Source organism: Podarcis pityusensis (genome assembly GCF_964106645.2).
Source record: "Podarcis pityusensis genome assembly, chromosome: 11".
Classification (NCBI taxonomy): domain Eukaryota; kingdom Metazoa; phylum Chordata; class Lepidosauria; order Squamata; family Lacertidae; genus Podarcis; species Podarcis pityusensis.
Window position 1 is genome coordinate 43,539,306 of NC_138036.1, and position 18,822 is coordinate 43,558,127.

Consider the following 18,822-nt stretch of genomic DNA (forward strand, 5'->3'; position numbering starts at 1 on the left):
TTACCATGTGTCCAACTGTGCAGCTCTAGAAAGACCCAAATGCAGTAAAACAATTTATTGCATTTGGCCATTTTCCTCACCTGAGTATTTGGCCAAGCACACACATACAAACAGCTTATCAAATGCAGAACATAAAATGCAGCAAGGGGGGAAAAACACAATTAATAAAAAATAATCATTTATAAAAGTACTTTCTGGCTGTGGTGCATGCATTTCCAGATGAGAAACTGAATGCCCTTTTCAGTCATTTTTGGGTATTTTATTAAACTGAATTTTCTTTACCTCTTTTTGGAGGTCTCTTCTATATAGCTAAGGTCTTTTCATTGTATAGAGAAACCCTATGTTAAGGTGGCAAAAATTTCATTGCTGCTTGAAACTACACAGATAACAAGCTCAGGTTATCTTACTGCATGTCTTGTAAAGGATGCTAGCCATTTCCTCTTCCCCAAGGTGAGGCCTTATTTACATTAGAGGAGGGAGAGGTGATAGCATGCAGAAGTGGGCAGGATATTAGTGGACAGAATTGAAATGAGGGCCATGCTTCAGGTGAGCGGTGCCCACATCAATTCTGGTAACTAACCTGGGCAAAAGTAGTCAACGTCACTGGGTACTGCTGCATGGAACACTCACTCCAGCCCTAGTCAAAGCATCATGCAATCATCTTTTGAGGTCTGCTTGATAAAATATTCCAAGTCTCATTTTCATCCGTAAGTTCATGCCGCGTAAGCCCAGAGTGGATCACAAAGTGAAGTATAAATCTACATCAATGAGTGAAGTAAGTATTTCTAGCACTATTTCACTGCAGTTAGTGGGTTACCATTTACATGTGCATGCATTGTGTGTTTGGGGTCAGAAACAAATCAGAGCATTGCTGAAACCCAATGGAATGGGACTCAATTGGAACGTAGAAATGGAGGGGTACAACCTGCTCAAAACAAATAGATCAAACAGTAAGGGAGGAAGAGTAGCATCATATGTAAAGGATATGTACACTTGTGAAGTGATCCAAAACTTGGAGAATGGAAGGTAGATTCAGAGCACATTGGTAAAAATTGTAGGAGAGCAAAACAGCAGTAACCTTACTGGGAGTGCCTGCTATAGACCTCCAAGCCAAACTAAAGGCTTGGTTGATGATTTCCTAGAGCAGATTACCAAGCATTCAATAAGGAGAGATGTAGTAGCCATGGGAGACTTCAACTATTCTGATATCTGTTGGAACTCAAACTCTGCCAAGAATGTAAAGTCCAACAGATTCCTCAATTGCCTCGCTGACAATTTCATTTCACAAAAGGTGGAGGAAGCAACAGGAGGGTAGGACTCAAACCAATGTATTGAAGTTACAAGAAAGAAGATTCCAACTAGACGTCAGGAAGAACTTTCTGACAGTAAGAGCTGTTTGACAGTGGAACAGACTCCCTCAGAAGGTTGTGGACTCCTTCACTTTTAATGCAGAAGTTGAATGGTCATCTGTCATGGATGCTTTAGCTGAGAATCCTGTATTGCAGGGGGTTGGATTGGATGACCCTTGAGATCCCTTCCAACTCTACAGTTCTATGATTCTATGTTTCTATGACCAGATTCAGCCTGATTCTCCCTTTCCCAAGCAGTTGATGGGCAGGTTTTCAATTGTTAAACAGGATTCAGTAAATGAATCTCCAGCAGGTGAGTAAGAAAGGAGTGCCATGGCCTGAGTGCGCACTAACGCATGCCCAGCCAGAGTTAAACACAAATGTTTACTCCTGAAGATCTATGGGTCATAACAGGTTCCAGGTGACAACCTCCATGCAAATGTTGGGTGGTGCTCAAACAGAAGCTAGTTGCAGGGTGCATTCTAGATTTGTTCCAGTGCTCCAAATTACTGTGAGGCTATCTAACCTAAAGCTTCCAGATTGGATCTTTCCCTTTTATCATCCACCATAATTAAAGCACCAAATAGATATCTGTTAATATTTTTATAATGTGCTGTAATAAGGGCTTGCTCATACTGCTTGTCCTGTGCCTTGAAAGCATGGGTCCGAGTGGTTTTTCATTTGTTCCACCACTTTCCCCAGGAAAACCCGCTGTTTACCACTGCGTTGGAACAAACGACAATCCGCAGCAAAAAACCAGTTGACATTTGTTGTGATTCAGTGGTAAACAGCAGGGGGAAGTGGCAGGAATAGCAGAAATGTGGCCAAACCCAAAGTCAGTCCTTACTCTTTTTTGCAATGAGAACCTAAACTGAATTATGTTTGCTGATGGAAATATGCACATGTCTTGATTTCTGGACTAACCTTTCTTCCTTTTACTCCAACAGGATCTGGAAACATGTAAGTATATTACACTTTTACTTCCTCTGCTTGTATAGCATGGCTTAAACTGGACGATGACAGGTAACCTTTTGTCCCAACAATTAATTGGGTGACTTTTCTCTTTCCACTCACTACTTGAAAAACTTTCCTCTTTCTCCAGAAATAAGCTCTTGGCTGCATCAATTTCCTGTGATCGCTGGTGTTTCTTTGATATCAGAAATCTCAGGTGTTTCTGCACTTCAGATACCTGACCTGCATTAAGCTGCTAATTTGAGTGGGTGCTGCAAGATGTTGTAATGGCCACTAGCTTGGGTGGTTTAAAGGGGAGTTCTGCAAATTCCTGGAAGGGGTGTGTGTCTGCCAATGGCTAGTAGTCATGACAGGAAGTGATGATTGTCCATTGTGGAAAAAGTAACCCATCTACCGTCTATATGAAAGTAAATGAATTCATGACACCAAATGTGGATGCCGTGTTAATTCTGAATGACAGGTGCATGCAATCAAGGCACTATGAAACCCTGTAATTCTGTGATTACACTGTGTAAGCATGTGGATTACTATCTAGCTCAGAATTAGTATCCTGAGAAATGCAGAATTCTCATTTCCAAAAAAGCAAAATTCTATCCCTTAATGGTAAACAAATAGGCTTCAAATGTCTTGGCAAAGCTTGATGAAATGCTGCAAGCTACAGAGGAGGTACAATTAAATAAATGTGCTTAGTTAGCATAATTCCTTAAAGTCTCAGAATTCAGCTTTTCGTGGTACAGAATCCATTGTTGTGTTGGAGAATTGTCACTATTCCTCCCCCACCCCAGCTTTCAGATTTTAAATGCCAGCACATTTGCATTGGTTGGACTTAAAACAACCTCTTTGAATAGCTAGGCTTAAGGTTGAGCTTCTGGAAATGGCGAGCGTTCATGAATGACCGGCACCTGATAGCCACACTTAGTACTTCTGCACAGGATGTCTAAGGTGAAGCCAGGGAATATTGAAACATCCAGAATGGGCTGCCATGTTTTCTTGGCACCTTAACATTTAAGGGCCTGTCAGCAGCATGCTTTTCAGTCATTCTTCATTGGCGCAGTTAAAGGACAGAGTTTTATAAAGCATTCAAGAATCATTTAAAGAGCCATATGTCATGCTCTGCTAGATCAATCTGCAGCATATGTAGCATTTTCCTCTTTCTCCCCAAATTCATTTGACTATTTTCCTAACCACTGTCATTTGTGCCTGTCTTCCCTACACCTAGCTGACAATTTCTCTACTGTGTTTTTTACCTTTTGCCATTCTCCATCAATCAATGAGAAAACAAACTGCACTTTAAAATTATAAAAGGAGAGAAATTATTTTAATGAAATTTTCAGGGGTGGAGTGCAGGGGTTTTTTTGTACCTACTTTATTTTTTACCACTGTTTCTCTCTCTCTCTCTGTGTGTGTGTGTGTGTGTATATATACATATACATATACATATACATATACATATACATATACATATACATATACATATACATATATATATATATTAAAGGATCATTAACAAGGGTGCAAGGGGTTTGTGTGTGGACAGGCAGAGTTCCCCCCAAACCCTGGGCAGCCCCCGTGTGGAATAATAACTCAAGACAACGTACTATGGGATTAAAATTGGCCACAACTTTATTATGTTTCAGATGTGAGTAGAACTTGGCTTGGGCATTGGGCGTTTATCCCTCCCAGTCCCCCGCCAGGGATCTGGGGAACATCAGGGTTATCCAGAGTGGGGGGGTGGGTGGGCTGGCTCTGGAGAACATATGTTCAAGCAGAGAGAGCCCACCCCCATTATGCCACCATCGCAGGGGAGAGCAATGACAACCTCCCGGCGTACGTCCAAAGCCTCCCCTCAAAACAACCCCTTTAGCAGGGAACCCTGGTATCGCCGCCGCAAAGAGAAGGGGGGCATGAGTCACCGCTACATGCCCACCCCCAATTTAGGGAAGATAGACTTGGGTATCAGCCCAAGGTCTGATACCGCCAAAGTTGTGACATTTTGTTACGGGAACGGCAAATCTGCCAATTCCTTTCCAGAGAATTCCAGGAGAATTCCTTTCTGGCCCTTCAACAGCGATCTTGACGTAGCAGCACCTGTGTACCTGTGGAGAAAAGGTTAACCTGCAAAAGAAATCTTAACTGAGGGTGGGTAGGGTGGGAGAAGTTCTGGAGCCAACTGATGATTCCCAGGTAAGATCCTCCCCCTATTGTGTGGGCAAGGTGGTCCCTCCCCCTACCTGGCCTGATCACCTTGGCAACACCTCCCCAGGCGGGACTGGCCGATTGGCTAAGGTAGGCGGACACCTCCAGGTATCCCACCTGGGGAAGGCGAAGCCAAGCCTGTGTTAATGGTGCCGCATAGGGTCCAGGGGGCTGCGCATGACCACGCAGAGGGCGCCCCCCATTTAATGTGGGTAGCTGTCATTGTGAGTGGCCTCTCTTCCATCCTTCAAAGCATCTGTCCAGGAACCTATAGCCTCCCTGTATATTCTCACGTCCTGAAAACCTGTGAAGCTGCTATTTGCATTGCTAGTGGGCACTGGCAGTCACTCCCTCACTGGTAGCATCACTTTCCTGTGATCTCTGATGCTCTTCTGGCATCAGTAATCTCAGATGTTTCTGCACTTCAGATACCTGTCCTGCATTAAAGTGCTCATTTCTACAGCTGCCACAAGATGTCATACAGATGGCCTCTGGATTAGACAATTTTAAGGGGGTGTTATACAAATTCCTGGAAGGGGCATGTGTCTTGTCAATGGCTATTAGCTTCGGAGGAGCAATTTTCATTTGCAGCGCAGAAAAAGAAGAAGGAAGAATTAAACTCTCCCTCTCCACCTGCTGCGTTCCTAATAATTATCAAATCCAGTGACTGCTATTTGCATTTTTTGAAATGAGCACATTAAATGCAAGGGCATGTTTAATGCCACATCTATATTGGCCCTTAATCTATGCTAATATTTAATTTGGGAGGCTCAAGGATCCTGTTGTGGAAATGAATCATGCATACTCACTGAGTGGTGGGGGAGAGAGAGAATCGCAAAGAGCTTTTACCTGGTAAACACATTTGCTTTGTTTAGCCTTTTATCAAGAGGAAGAAAACTGCAAAGCAAGTTTCCTTTTTTTAAAAAAAAGCAGGGAACAGCTTGTTTCCATGACATTTGTACAATAAGCTATATCTAAATGACAAGCAGATTGGTGGAAAAACAATGTTTTACTGCCCTTTTCTCCTTTGATCCTTGATGTCTTAAGTAAATGAAAAGGCACAGGTTTATAGGCAAAGATCACCCGTTATGAATTGACAAGCTGCACAGAATCCTGAAAGTATGAGAATCAAAGTTGTGTATCGCTGTCCAGAGTAACATTAGATCTGGACCTTCAAAGGTAAGGAATGGCTGGGGAAGTAGCCAGTTGGTATGGGCAGAGTTTTCTCATTTCTGACTCTGTTACACTTGCCTCACACAGGGGTCCTGCATAGGAGTCTTGGCCTGCAGTCAGAGAAAGTAGAACACCCCCCAACATGTGGAAATAAACAAGATGATCCACAGTGGGAAAGGTCAGAGAGGAAGGAGACACTGCCGATACCTGACCTAACCCAAAGACTTCCTTTTGAGAACTCTTCCTCAGAAATCCGTGATTAAACATCCCCTTGGAACATCAGCTCCCCAAAGGAGCTGCAAGAACAACATAGCCATACAGGTAAGCAAGAAGGGCTCATCATGCTTCCAAGCATGACTTCTAAGCATCCCCTCTTCTTCCCCCAAACAAGGGATACAGTGCTGGCCAACACCAGCACCGATGCAGCTTACCTGGCTATGGCTGGGGCAGCATGCACAGTGGCAGTGAGGTTTGGGTTGTGTAGGCACACCAGCATGAGCATCAGATTGGCTCCACCTGTGCACCCACACAACCCCACACAATCTCGCAGCTGCCCTTACCCACTCTAGCCCATCCAGGTGATCTGCCATGACACCAGTGCCAGGAAGGCAGCTCTGCAACCCTGCCCCGCCATGTTGGCTGAAACTGCCCTAGAGCAAGCACAAGCAAACTCGGCCCCCCCCAGATGTTTTGGGACTACAACTCCCATCATCCCTGACCACTGGTCCTGTTAGCTAAGGATGATGGGAGTTGTAGTCCCGAAACACCTGGAGGGCCGAGTTTGCCTATGCCTGCCCTAGAGTGTTTCTCCTTCCACTTAAATGTGTTGAAATTATACGGACTAAACAACTCTCCCTTACGCAACAATCAGCAGCAGTGCTTCCTGAAAAAGGGGCTGCCACCACAACTCCGTGAGCTTCTGCCATGGAATGGGAAAGGCAGCGAGAAGCACCCCTGTGAATGAACACAAAATGCTAAAAATTCCACTGGGGAAAATAGTTATGTCCCTGTGGAGATGGCAGTATATAGTCAGTAGCTCATGTGCTTCTGGCTTGCACTCTTTATGAAGATTTGAGGAGTGAAGTTATTACCCCTCTATTATTGTCCATGTCGGGTCGCTCAACCATTGCTACTGTGCCCTTTCTTTTAGCAGATCAAGATGATCAGGTGACAGCAAAAACTGCAAGGTTTTTAGCGGGGGCAATTAGAATAAGATCTATTATTTGTTTATTGATGTAAAGCCCCAAAATGTATTTTCTCTGGTTAAGTTTTTACCTCTACCTTCAGTACATTTATTTTATTTTATTGCTATGGCTGGTGGCTGGTGCAAATAAAGATTCTTCTGCAAAAAATTTAGCGGGGCAATTAGAATAAGATCTGTTGTTTGATTACTGATGTAAACCTCCAAAATGTATTTTGCATAGTTAAGTTTTTACCTCTTTCTTCCGTACATTTTATTTCATTTTATTTCTATGGCTAGTGGCTGATGCAAATAAAGATTCTTCTTCTTCTGAACACAAAATGCTGTACTCCAGCTATTCCTACAACTAGGTGAGTGCACGGCCAATGGAAGAGTAGTGAGTTTGACTGAGGCAATAGAAAAGCACCTGTGTGAGGACATCCTTTCTCAGTTATGCATTTTCAACAAACCCCTGGTTTCAGCTCCTACCCCATTATATCTAAACTTACCAGGCCTTTCTCATCTCTCCACAGGAAATGATGTTCCCTCACCAGTGCCAGGAAGACCACAAGTGATGCAGCGGAAGTGGTGGTTGGCAAGAAGTCAGATGTTCCGATGTGGGGCTGCTGCTGTTTTCTTCCCAGGGATCATGTGCCCTTCAAGAAATGCATGGCAAACAGTTACATTCATGCACATCACAGGGAAAGATGGCACCCTCCTATCCTGTTACACAGCTTCAAAAGGCACAGTAACTCTGCAAGAAGAAAAAAGATTGACATCCAGGACTCGCTCCATAACTGATCATTCAATAATAATAAAAAACAACCCCCGTGTTTCAGCTGTGTCTCTTATTCTAGTGGTTAGCAGATTGAAATCCTTCCCCCTGACTGCTCATCTGAGAGGACTCACAGTGGCAGCGTTGCATGGATGAGGAGGTTCTTCATTGTCACACCATACAAGGTCTGAGGGAGTGCATCTGTGGAGCACCAATATTCTCCTGAATGCCCCCATACTGCTAGTGATAAAGCCGAAATCTGCATGAAGTGTGCAGGGTGGGGAGCAGTAAATAACAAGGTCTGTTGAGTAACTAGCAGGCCCAGGAAATCAACCTGATGAAAATGTGGGGAGCATAATTTGGAGGGGTGAAGGAGGTTGGTCAATATCAAAGGTATCCTGGGGTACTGCGATGGGGTTAAACAAGCCATTCCCAACTTGATGTCCTCCAGCATGGCCAATGTTCTGGGGTGATGGGAATCAAAGTCCAACTGTAAGACAGCAGGTTGGGGAATCCTGGATTAGATTAGATTAGACCATGACCTCTGGCCAAGAGTATTGTTAGCCCAGAAATGGAAACAACAAGAGATTCCGACGAAAGAAGAATGCAGACGAAATTAATGTAATATGCAGAATTGGACAAAATGACAGGAAGGATTTGAAACCTGCGGGACCAGAGAGTTACAGAAGATTGGAAGAAGTATATGAATTATTGGAAGAGCAACTGTAATCAACAAATTACGCTAGTAGGACTACAAGAAGTTTTGTAAGGAGAAATATATGAAGTGTTACAAAGTAGAAAAAGATAGAGATATTGGTTATGAGTTTGAAATGTAATAGGGAAGATAAGAAATGCATACTGAGAGATTAGACTGGAAAATTTTCAGACAGGATTGATGGAAGTCAAAAATTTGAATAAGATGTAAAGGTATGTTTAATTACTGTTGAAAATGATATGTTAAAAAAACTAATAAAAAAATATATTAAAAAAAAAGATTAGACCATGACCTCAGCAGGACACTTGATTGACTACTGCGCTGCACTTTTTCAGGTCATGTGTGTGTATTGTCTCAGCCCTTTTCCTGGGATCCAGTAGTCAGTGGTTGAGCCTTCCATGCTAAGCTCATGCCCTCCCACTGAGCTCACGATTCCAAGAAGGACCCTTACGCTGCTGAGATTCCCATTTCTTATTCATGGGGATTTGGAAGCAATGAATCATTTATCAGTCAGACCCCTTGGGAGACTATGAAGGCCCGGTTGTGTGTGTCTCTTCTGGGAATCTGTAGCTTTGTTGTTGGTTGCTGAAGCAGGAGACCTGAAGTCTAATCCCACTGCGTCGTCCTTTTCCATTTGATCAGAGGCCATATCAACATCTTCCAGAGACAGGAAACAAGCCTACCGCTCCAGTTTCCCGTTACATTGCTCTTTCCAAATGAACACCTAATATCGGTCTCTCCTGTGACCTTGCTGTTGTCCATATGGCTCCCCTGCTTTTGCTTGTTCTGCTTACATAGACAACAGTATAAACATGTTGTGTTACAAGCATTGCCTGTGGGAACACACTGGTACCGCAATGGGACTCAACCCTTCTCCTGGGGAGCTTGTTTCTAGGTTCTGCATGTTGTCAGCTCGTCATGGCAGTATGTTTGTGCTTTGTATGCAAGAGAAGGTGTGGGGTCAACTCTGTTACATTGCCACTGCATTCTTTCCATTGCTGCGTTGTTTGGTTCCTCCCATGGCTAATGTTGGAGCTTTGCTGCTAAGTTTGGGTGATTGCTGGGTGATAGGGGAAGAAGGATCAGTCAGGTTTGGTTCTCAGTTTCTCATTTTTCCTATCTTAAATTCAGCTCTCCACATACAGTACCTGCAGCATTTTTTAATTTTTATATCCTGATGAAAATTCATCAGCATTTTGGTGTGACTTCATCCTGGTACTCCCTTTTTGCATGCAATTTACCCCAATATAAAGCACATTTGGTATGTTATTTTCAGTAATACAGTGGTACCTCGGGTTACAGATGCTTCAGGTTACAGACACTTCAGGTTACAGACTCAGCTCACTCAGAAATAGTACCTCAGGTTAAGAACTTTGCTTCAGGATGAGAACAGAAATCACGTGGCGACAGCGCAGCGGCAGCAGGAGGCCCCATTAGCTAAAAAGTGGTACCTCAGGTTAAGAACAGTTTCAGGTTAAGAACGGACCTCCAGAATGAATTAAGTTCTTAACCCGAGGTACCACTGTATATTCCTTTTTATGCACATATTGCAAACAACTACAATTACCGGAACAGTTGTGGGGTTGGTTCAGCATTAAGAGCAGTGACTAAGCTTTGAGACAGTTCTATTCTGTTGTGGAACAAATCATACCATGACAGCATGAACATAGCCATTGGTTGCAAACCCAGCCTTAAGGCTCAAAGGCCTTAATCCCCAAGTCACACTGATGCAATCCCATTAAAGTTACCAGCGGCTTCAGAATAAGAGCTGATTTGCATGGTGCTTAAGTTATTTCGTGGCCTGGGAGAGATGTTCGTGAAGTCCATGTGGAGGAGAAGATCTCTGGGCTTTCCCAATCTCCTCCATGCACACTGCTATGGAGAATTAAACGCAGCTGCATAATTTGCACAGTATTTGCACTTTGATACCAGGGAAACACCAGGGAGAAAGTCAAAAGCAGCAGCAATCAGCGGGAAAGAAGCAATGGTGACTTTCACTCAGAAGCTCAGTAGGACTTACTTCCAGGTAAGCATGCACAGAACTGAACCCTTTATTTCTAGAAACAGGCTCAGACTCCAGCTAACTACCACGAGGGTTGGGAAACTATGGCCCTCCAGATGCTTGAACTCCCATCACCAATGACTCCTGCTGACTGAGACTGATGGGCGTTGGAATCAGGGCCTTTTTTCAGCCGGAACTCGCTGGAACTCAGTTCCGGCACCTCTCAGGTGGGCGCCATTATCATTCTAAGAGAATGAGGGTGGTGTTCATGGTGCGTTCTGGCATCTCCCTTTCTAGAAAAATAGAACTGGTTGGAATCCAACAACACATGAAGAGCTGTAGGCTCCCCACTGCTGATTTACCTGGAAGTAAGCCTATTGAATTTAGTAGTTAGGTATGGTAAAGGATGGCACTGTCAGTATCTTTTGATTTGTGTGGAACAGCACTTTTTCACAAGGTGACTTCATTTTAGTCCTAGTCCTAGTCCGCAAAGATTGATGCCATGATAATTATTTTATCTTTAAGACATCCCAGGACTCATGACAGTTAAATTAGTGCTCCCTCTTTCTCATATATGTCGCCTGAGTTATGTACATCATCTTTTCACAGACAACCAACAACAAGTTCTGCACTTCATTTTCTCCTGCTAGGAACAATCCTAGGGGCTTCAATTTTGCTAATGTTTATCCTTTGAAATTATTTTTATATTCAAGCCTTGAAGCCTAAGAGCAATGTTCTTTCTCTGAAACAAAGGAACTAATGAATTCTGAGAATCTCATTAGCTATAGCCAATGCAGTGTGGTGGTTAGAGTGGCAGATTTAGTTAAGCATGTCAAATTTCAGTTGCTCAAATCAAGGTAGCCTAATTTATATATTATGCAAATGGTTTGCTAATTCAAATCTTACTCTGATTTTTGAGAACAAAAATATAATTGCTGAGTTCTAAAACATCTGCACCTGTGAATGGAAGTTCAGGCTTCTGTATGCAGTCAGGCACTGGATTGGAACTATGAGGGAATCTACACTAAAATATTGGCTCTCTCTATTATTTTTATAAGCACCTATCATCTGGGAAGACTCCCAAATGTAGTTTCAAAATGAACCAGGAAAGATTTTCTTTAGACAATGGGTATGTCATTCTAGCTGTGTTTTGCCTCTTTTGACTATCACTGTTTCCCAAATATATTTTGCATTCTGTCTCTTGTTCTCTAGGGGCTCAAGACTTTTATTTTATTTTTAAAAGTATGAATATGGGGCAGTTAATAGTCCACATGGGCAACAGATGGCATGGCTAAAATCCAGACAAAACCTGACAGACCAAGGTTTGAAGCTTATTAGATGACCTTGAGCCAGGAATAATATTTATTTATACATACATATATACATACATACCCTGCCCATCTGGCTGGGTTTCCCCAGACACTCTGGGTGGTTCCCAACAAAATATTAAAAATGTGATTAAACATCAAACATTAAAAACTTCCCCAAACAGGGCTGCTTTCAGATATCTTCTAAAAGTCAGATAGTTGTTTATTTCCTTGACATCTGATGGGAGGGCGTTCCACAGGGCAGGCGCCACTACCGAGAAGGTTCCCTGTAACCTCGCTTGTCGCAGCGAGGGAACCGCCAGAAGGCCCTCAGCGCTGGACCTCAGTGTCTGGGCTGAATGATGCAGGTGGAGACGCTCCTTCAGGTATACAGGACCAAGGCCTTTTAGGGCTTTAAAGGTCAGCACCAACACTTTGAATTGTGCTCAGAAACGTACTGGGAACCAATGTAGGTCACTCTCTTTCCACCTAATTTGCATCCTAGGATTGTTTTGAGGATAAAAAGTGGGGACCATGTACACCAGTGTGAGGGTTAAGATAATAATGTAATAAAATTAAATCATAGGCACAGAGAATTTGTTTTGTTTTGTTTTTACGAAAACCAGACTGACATTTTCTCATTGAAATGTTCTTTCCATTTCTTAACATCATCCAGAAACATTATTTTAATTAAAAACTCTGTTGCTGCATGACTTGCCCCTTATTGCACCATCTTTAATAGTAGCGTTGCAGTTCCGGACACATTGCAGTGGAGGTTCTTCTGTCTCATTCAGTGACTTTTCTACCCTTGAGCAGAACCCAAACCATCAGCATCGGATCTGAACAGATGCATTGAATCACCTGCTTTCGGCCATTAGCCAATGCCTTTCCATGCTCTAAGCAACAGCATGTCTACTGCACCTTTATGGAAAGGTAGACTAGATCCCCCTTCTCTCATCCTAGCTTTCTCCTCCTCAGCCCTGCTACGGATCCCACACCATATCTTGTTTTCTACACAGGTGGGCTGCATCAGCTCTAGCATCTCCCAGCAGGGCTCTGAACAGCATGACTCATTTGGCTTCAGATGTCAGTGGCTGCACCGTGCATTTGTACAGAACTATTGTGAGCGTCTGTCCTTGAGATTCTTCAGTACTTGCTAATCACCTACACTCTGTCATGTGACAGACCTCTATGTCTATGTGTGTGTGTCCTTCCTTTATTCCCTAACAAGGCACTTATCTTCCATAGCCTGATTAGGCATGTGTAAGAGTTGAGCTGCCTAAGTACAGCATGGTGGAAGAGAAACATTCAGGATAGGGAGAGAAGGTATGAAATGTTCAGACTGTTGCACTCTTAAAATTCTGTAGTTCAGACACCACATTTATTATCAGAAATCAGGGTGGTCTTGGACATGACAGCTGTGCAGATCCAGGAGTAATCTCCGCAGTTAGGAATGCAATGAAATCTTCTTGTGGGTTGGTGAGGTTGGGACAGAACATAACAATGGCTAGTTTTTTAACATGATTTGGTCTTTGCCTTCATTCACCTGGGGTTCTCTGCTACTCCCCTTTAGGGACGCAGGTGGCGCTGTGGTCTAAACCATTGAGCCTCTTGGGGTTGCCGATCAGAAGGTCAGCGGTTCGAATCCCCGCGACAGAGTGAGCTCCCGTTGCTCTGTCCCAGCTCTTGCCAACCTAGCAGTTCGAAAGCACACTGGTGCCAGTAGATAAATAGGTACCGCTGTGGTGGGAAGGTAAACAGTGTTTTTGTGCGCTCTGGTTTCTGTCACGGTGTTCCGTTGTGCCAGAAGTGGTTTAGTCATGCTGGCCACATGACCCGGAAAACTGTCTGTGGACAAACGCGGGCTCCCTCAGCCTGAAAGCAAGATGAGCATCACAACCCCATAGTTGCCTTTGACTGGACTTAACCATCCAGAGGTCCTTCACCTTCTACCTTACTCCCCTTTGAACCAGGTACCATGCTGATGGCACATCATATTCTGCTTGTAAGTTACTAAATTTTCTCCAAAGAGTATCCTGGTCCAACGTCAGACAAAAACTTTTGTTTATGGCTTTTTGGTTTGTTTGTTTTCTGCTACCTGCTGTTTTCTCTATTCATTTTCTGAAGCAACTTCCAATGTTCACTTGCCCTCTACACACTTGTACTTGATTTTTCTTTTCAGTCTCGCTTGTGAACTCTTACCAGACCTGGCTTTGCCTTTAAAACTTCTGCTTGGAAACACACAAACCCTTTAGAGCCTTGCATTGTTGGTACCATTTTGCACGCAGAGAAACCAGCAGAGCTCTCAATTAAGATTCCAAGACAAAAGGCACTTTAGCAATAACAGCAAGGACTGAAAAACACGACGATTGCCAATTAGCAGCCATGCCCTGGTGGGGAAACAATTAAAATGTTGGGAAATGTTTTGGCTACCTGGTGGGGTGTAAAAGGAACAGTTAATTCAGAAAAATGATTGTTGGACAGTGTGTTTGTTTGTTTGCTTTTGCCACTTGCAGGAAAGCTTTCTCAATGGCAGACATTAAAAAAAAAAAGACATGTCAACACAATTTCAGGCAAGATTACGTCAACTTGTAAAGAAACACAGCATCCTGTCTATTTACTGCCGACAACCCTTCCCAATGTATTATTGCTAAATTGCAGGGAAATGTTGTTTCCCCTCTCTTTGCAGTAATGAAATTAAAGAAAAGACTTGGCTGAATGAAGTATGCTATGTTTGCGAGAAAGGTGGAATAGAATAATGCAGCAACCAAGTACATGTTGTGATGTGCTTCTCAAGCACCTAATCTCAAAACACAAAGCAGTGATCATCGCTGAGTGTTCAGGTAGTGAGCTAGTTTTAAAAATTATTGAAAACAACATTTTTCTCTGCAGTTGTTTCCAGTGAATGATATTCAGCGTGAACACTATTGAAAGAGGGCTCCGTCACTTTTAGGAGAAGGGAGAAGGTCTTAGGCAGCTTGGAGTTAAACCCCATTGAGGAATGCTTTTTGGACATTTCCACTAAAGAATAGTTGAACTTCCACCACATGTGTGGTGGATTTGCTAGGAAGCAAGGGTATTTTGGGAAATGATACATGATGAGATAAAAAGAATTCCTGTTTCTTCCCACATACTCTTCTTATCCATGATCCCCACAGCACTGAGGTGTTCTTTGCCTAACTGAACAAAGCTTTGTTTTTACCTCCTGTCCAGCAAGGAGGATGGAAGGCATTTCTAGAAGATATATATATATATATATATATATATATATATATATAATTTTTCTTCTGTGGAGTCAGCCATGTAATGCCATTCCTCTGTATGTGCTGAATGTGAAAAAGGCAGACATCTATTTGATTGGGTGTTGACTTTCCCCTATGCCAGTCGTACCCCACTTCACAGTTGCTAGTTTTGAACATGTTTTGGTCTTTGCCTTCATTCACCTGGGGGTTCTCTGCCACTCCCCTTTGAACCAGGTCCCAGGCTGATGTCACATCATATTCTACTTGTAAGTTACTAAATCTTACTAAACAGAAACCTGTTTAAGGCTTTTGTTTTTTTTGCTACCTGCCATTTTTCCTAATTATTATCTAGCGGCTTATTAATAAAATACCGTATTTTTCGCTCTATAAGAAGCACCAGACCACAAGACGCACCTAGTTTTTGGAGGAGGAAAACAAGAAAAAAAATATTCTGAATCTCAGAAGCCAGAACAGCAAGAGGGATCGCTGTGCAGTGAAAGCAGCGATCCCTCTTGCGATCCCTCTTGCTGTTCTGGCTTCTGGGATAGCTGCGCAGCCTGCATTCGCTCCATAAGACGCACACACACTTTCCCTTACTTTTTAGGAGGGAAAAAGTGAGTCTTATAGAGCAAAAAATACAGTAGTTTAAATCAAAAGCCTAATGTTGGTTGGCTTGGTGCACTGTTTAGGATTTGCAATATTTGTTCATGTAGCCAGCTTGGGTCTATGCTACAGTTTAGCCTGCTATGAATAGGTAAAGATAAAAGGTAAAGGACCCCCGAACGGTTAAGTCCAGTCAAAGGCAACTATGGGATTGCGGTGCTCATCTTGCTTTCAGGCTGAGGAAGCTGGCATTTGTCCACAGACAGCTTCCTGGGTCATGTGGCCAGCATAACAAAACTGCTTCTGGAGCAACAGGACACCGTGATGGAAACCAGAGCACATGGAAATGCCATTTACCTTCCTGCCACAGCGGTACCTATTTATCTACTTGCACTGGCGTGCTTTCGAACTGATAGGTTGGCAGGAGCTGGGACAGAGCAACAGGAGCTTACTCCATTGCAGGGATTCAAACCGCCAACCTTCCAATCAGCAAGCCCAAGAGACTCAGTGGTTTCGACCACAGTGCCACCCACTCCCAACGCTATGAAGAAGAGAAGAGGAGAGGAGAGGAGAGAGCTTTAAACTAGAAACTAAATTTTACTGTTTTATTTTTCTAAACGCAGCCTTTCGTGCCGTCAAAAAACGAACTTCTTGCCTAATTAAGCCTGTGTGGGCTGGTGGGGATTCCAATTAAGCTTATCTCCCCCACACATTAATAATGCCTCTGCTTTATCAGCTATTACTATAAATGGGATAAGATAACCTTTTGGAAGGAGTTGGGTGTTTAGAGATTGGTGGTACCCTAGCTAGATCTCTTTACTGGTGCACCCACTCATGCTAGTAAGAATCATTGCTCTCTCAGTGGATGGTGACAGCTACAGATTTTTAGCATATTTTACAGTAAAATTAGTACTAGTGATAAAGCTGGAGTAAATAGATGTCATCTAATTTAATTTATCACGTGGCCTCTAGGGTGTTATGGTAAGGACAGTTGCAAGGAGTTTCCAAAAGCCTTGAAAGTAGACCGGTTTTTACCAACCTGTTTCCCTACAGCTGTTTGGAACCACAAATCTAATCAGTCCCAGCCAGCACAGCAAATGAACAGGAATGATGGGATCTGCAGTTTGAATCATCTGGGGCATCATGTTGAAGACTGAAATAGGGCTTGTTCCTTATTTACAGGACAACCCTTGCTGCTGTTAGTGAATGAATAACATTTATTGACTAACATCACCCAACCGATGCAAAAAAATTCAAATGCACATACAAAGGTTCTGTCGGAACTGTGCTTCCCTACATTTTCTTTATAGATAAAACCACTCTCCAAAACTTTTTGTTTCTCTGTATTTAGAAAATCTGTGAAGAAAAACTCTGTGAGGTCTTCTGCAAGAACAGCAGTGACTGTTACCATATTGTTTTTATTTAACTTACAGAATTCGCACACCGCTTAATTGTAAAAACCTTTACATGGTTTATATAAAATATGCTCACATTAAAATTTTCATTAAAAGTCAGAAAAATATATAAATAAAATCATCATTACACACACATGCGCGCGCGCACACACACACACACACCAACTTTACATACTGTAGCTGACTTGAAATTGTATAATTGCTCTTTGACTCTGAAGGCAGTACCCCTTTGGCACATTTTCCCTGGAGTTTCTCACCTTCAGAACTTTCTTTTACTGAAAGGGTCAGTTCACAGAAACTGAAAGACATATCTGTTTCAGACTTCTGCTTTCCATCTCTACAAACAAACATGAAACAGCTCTGACAAGATGGGGCCATGTGCAAAATAATTAGAGAAACAAAAGAAAAGAAAATGAAACAAAATGTTACTGGTTCACAAATAAGCCAATAGTAATAGTAATAGTAATAGTAATAGTAATAATCCATAAGCTTTTCTTTGTATTTTTACTTTGTTAACAGGAACTGCTGCTGTAGCTGCTTCTCTTCAGAATTCCAGCTTTTGTGCTTAGCATGTTGTCTTTCTCATGCGAAACACTGAAATAGAAAATCTGGGGTGGGGGGTCATCTTAGTAATTACTGTTGATATTACATCAGCCTATAATTTGTATAAATTCTCCTGTGTAATATACTTAGCTAGCAAAAATACTCTACGGATGATGGACACCCATCTGGAAACAGGTAAAAGGTAAAGGTAAAGGACCCCTGGACGGTTAAGTCCAGGAAAAGGCAACTATGGGGTGCGGCGCTCATCTCACTTCAGGCCAAGGGAGCCGGCATTTGTCTGCAGGAAATATGCCCATAAAGAAAGGTCGCATCTCTATGTGAGTATCCCACCTCTATGTGAGAAAGTGGTATCCCACCCATTCTTTCCATATTGGGGAATCTACCATGCCTTTTTTTCGTGGCCTTCCTCCTGCTCACATAAAATCCTTGGGTTGCTGGCGTTCCTCTGCCTACAAGCATTAGGTCAGTCATAGGCAAACTCATCCCTCCAGATGTTTGGGGACTACAATTCCCATCATCCCTGACCACCGGTCCTGTTCGCTAGGGATCATGGGAGTTGTAGTCCCAGAACATCAGGAGGGCCGAGTTTGCCTGCATTAGGTGCACATCAGACCAGTTGCTCTTACCTTTTCTTGCTGATTGTTTCTTACAGGTATAGGCCTCAGGAGAGTGTGGCTCTGTGGCCACAACATCGTGCCCTGGGCCCAGGTGGACACAATGACAACATCCTGGGGCCAACACCTTGGACTGGATGCCAGCGCTCAGATCAGCTGGATGGGTAGGAGGGGCATGTGCTGGGCTAGCTTGCTGCCATGGCTTGTTTCACAATTTGCACTGCATGGCCCGACAGATGCGCTGCTGGTTCAACTGGGGAGAACGATCTGGTTGGCAGACAGGGCATCAACCTCACCCTTGTGACTGCCATGGACCTTGAGGCCTTGCATACAGCACATCCACGTATGAGTATCTTGTGTTCGGAGCTTCTGGAACAACAGCTATGGCAAAGGGCCATGGACCCTGCACACATTAACCATGCCCGGGGACGGGAAATGAACAGGGCATTGCAGCTGGAAGGATGGGTGATTTGGCACCTTGGCATCACACGTGAGAAAGTGGCATGCACCTATCTCCACCGGGCAATGAGGCTTGGCTGTTGGACATTTACTGAGGCCTGTGTCATTGGTCGCAGATGTGAGTGGTTTGGCAGCAAGTTGGCATGGTGGGGCTGACTTGGGTGGCAGGAAATGGCCTTGAGTTGGACCCGTCGTCTGGCAGAGGGGATGGCTTGGAATAGCACTCCCAGTACACTGGTCAGATTTTCAGGTTATC

At 43.3% G+C, this 18,822-nt stretch overlaps 1 long non-coding RNA gene across 1 annotated transcript in view; it reads left to right on the top strand.

Annotated features, from left to right (window-relative positions):
- The first annotated feature begins 3,892 nt into the window (after positions 1-3,892).
- LOC308458427 overlaps positions 3,893-18,822 on the top strand; it is a 36,561-nt gene continuing 21,631 nt past the window's right edge. Inside the window, exons 1-2 of the long non-coding RNA XR_013977397.1 lie at positions 3,893-6,011; positions 7,171-8,199. This is a non-coding gene — a long non-coding RNA (uncharacterized lncRNA). The remainder of the gene's footprint in view (positions 6,012-7,170; positions 8,200-18,822) is intronic.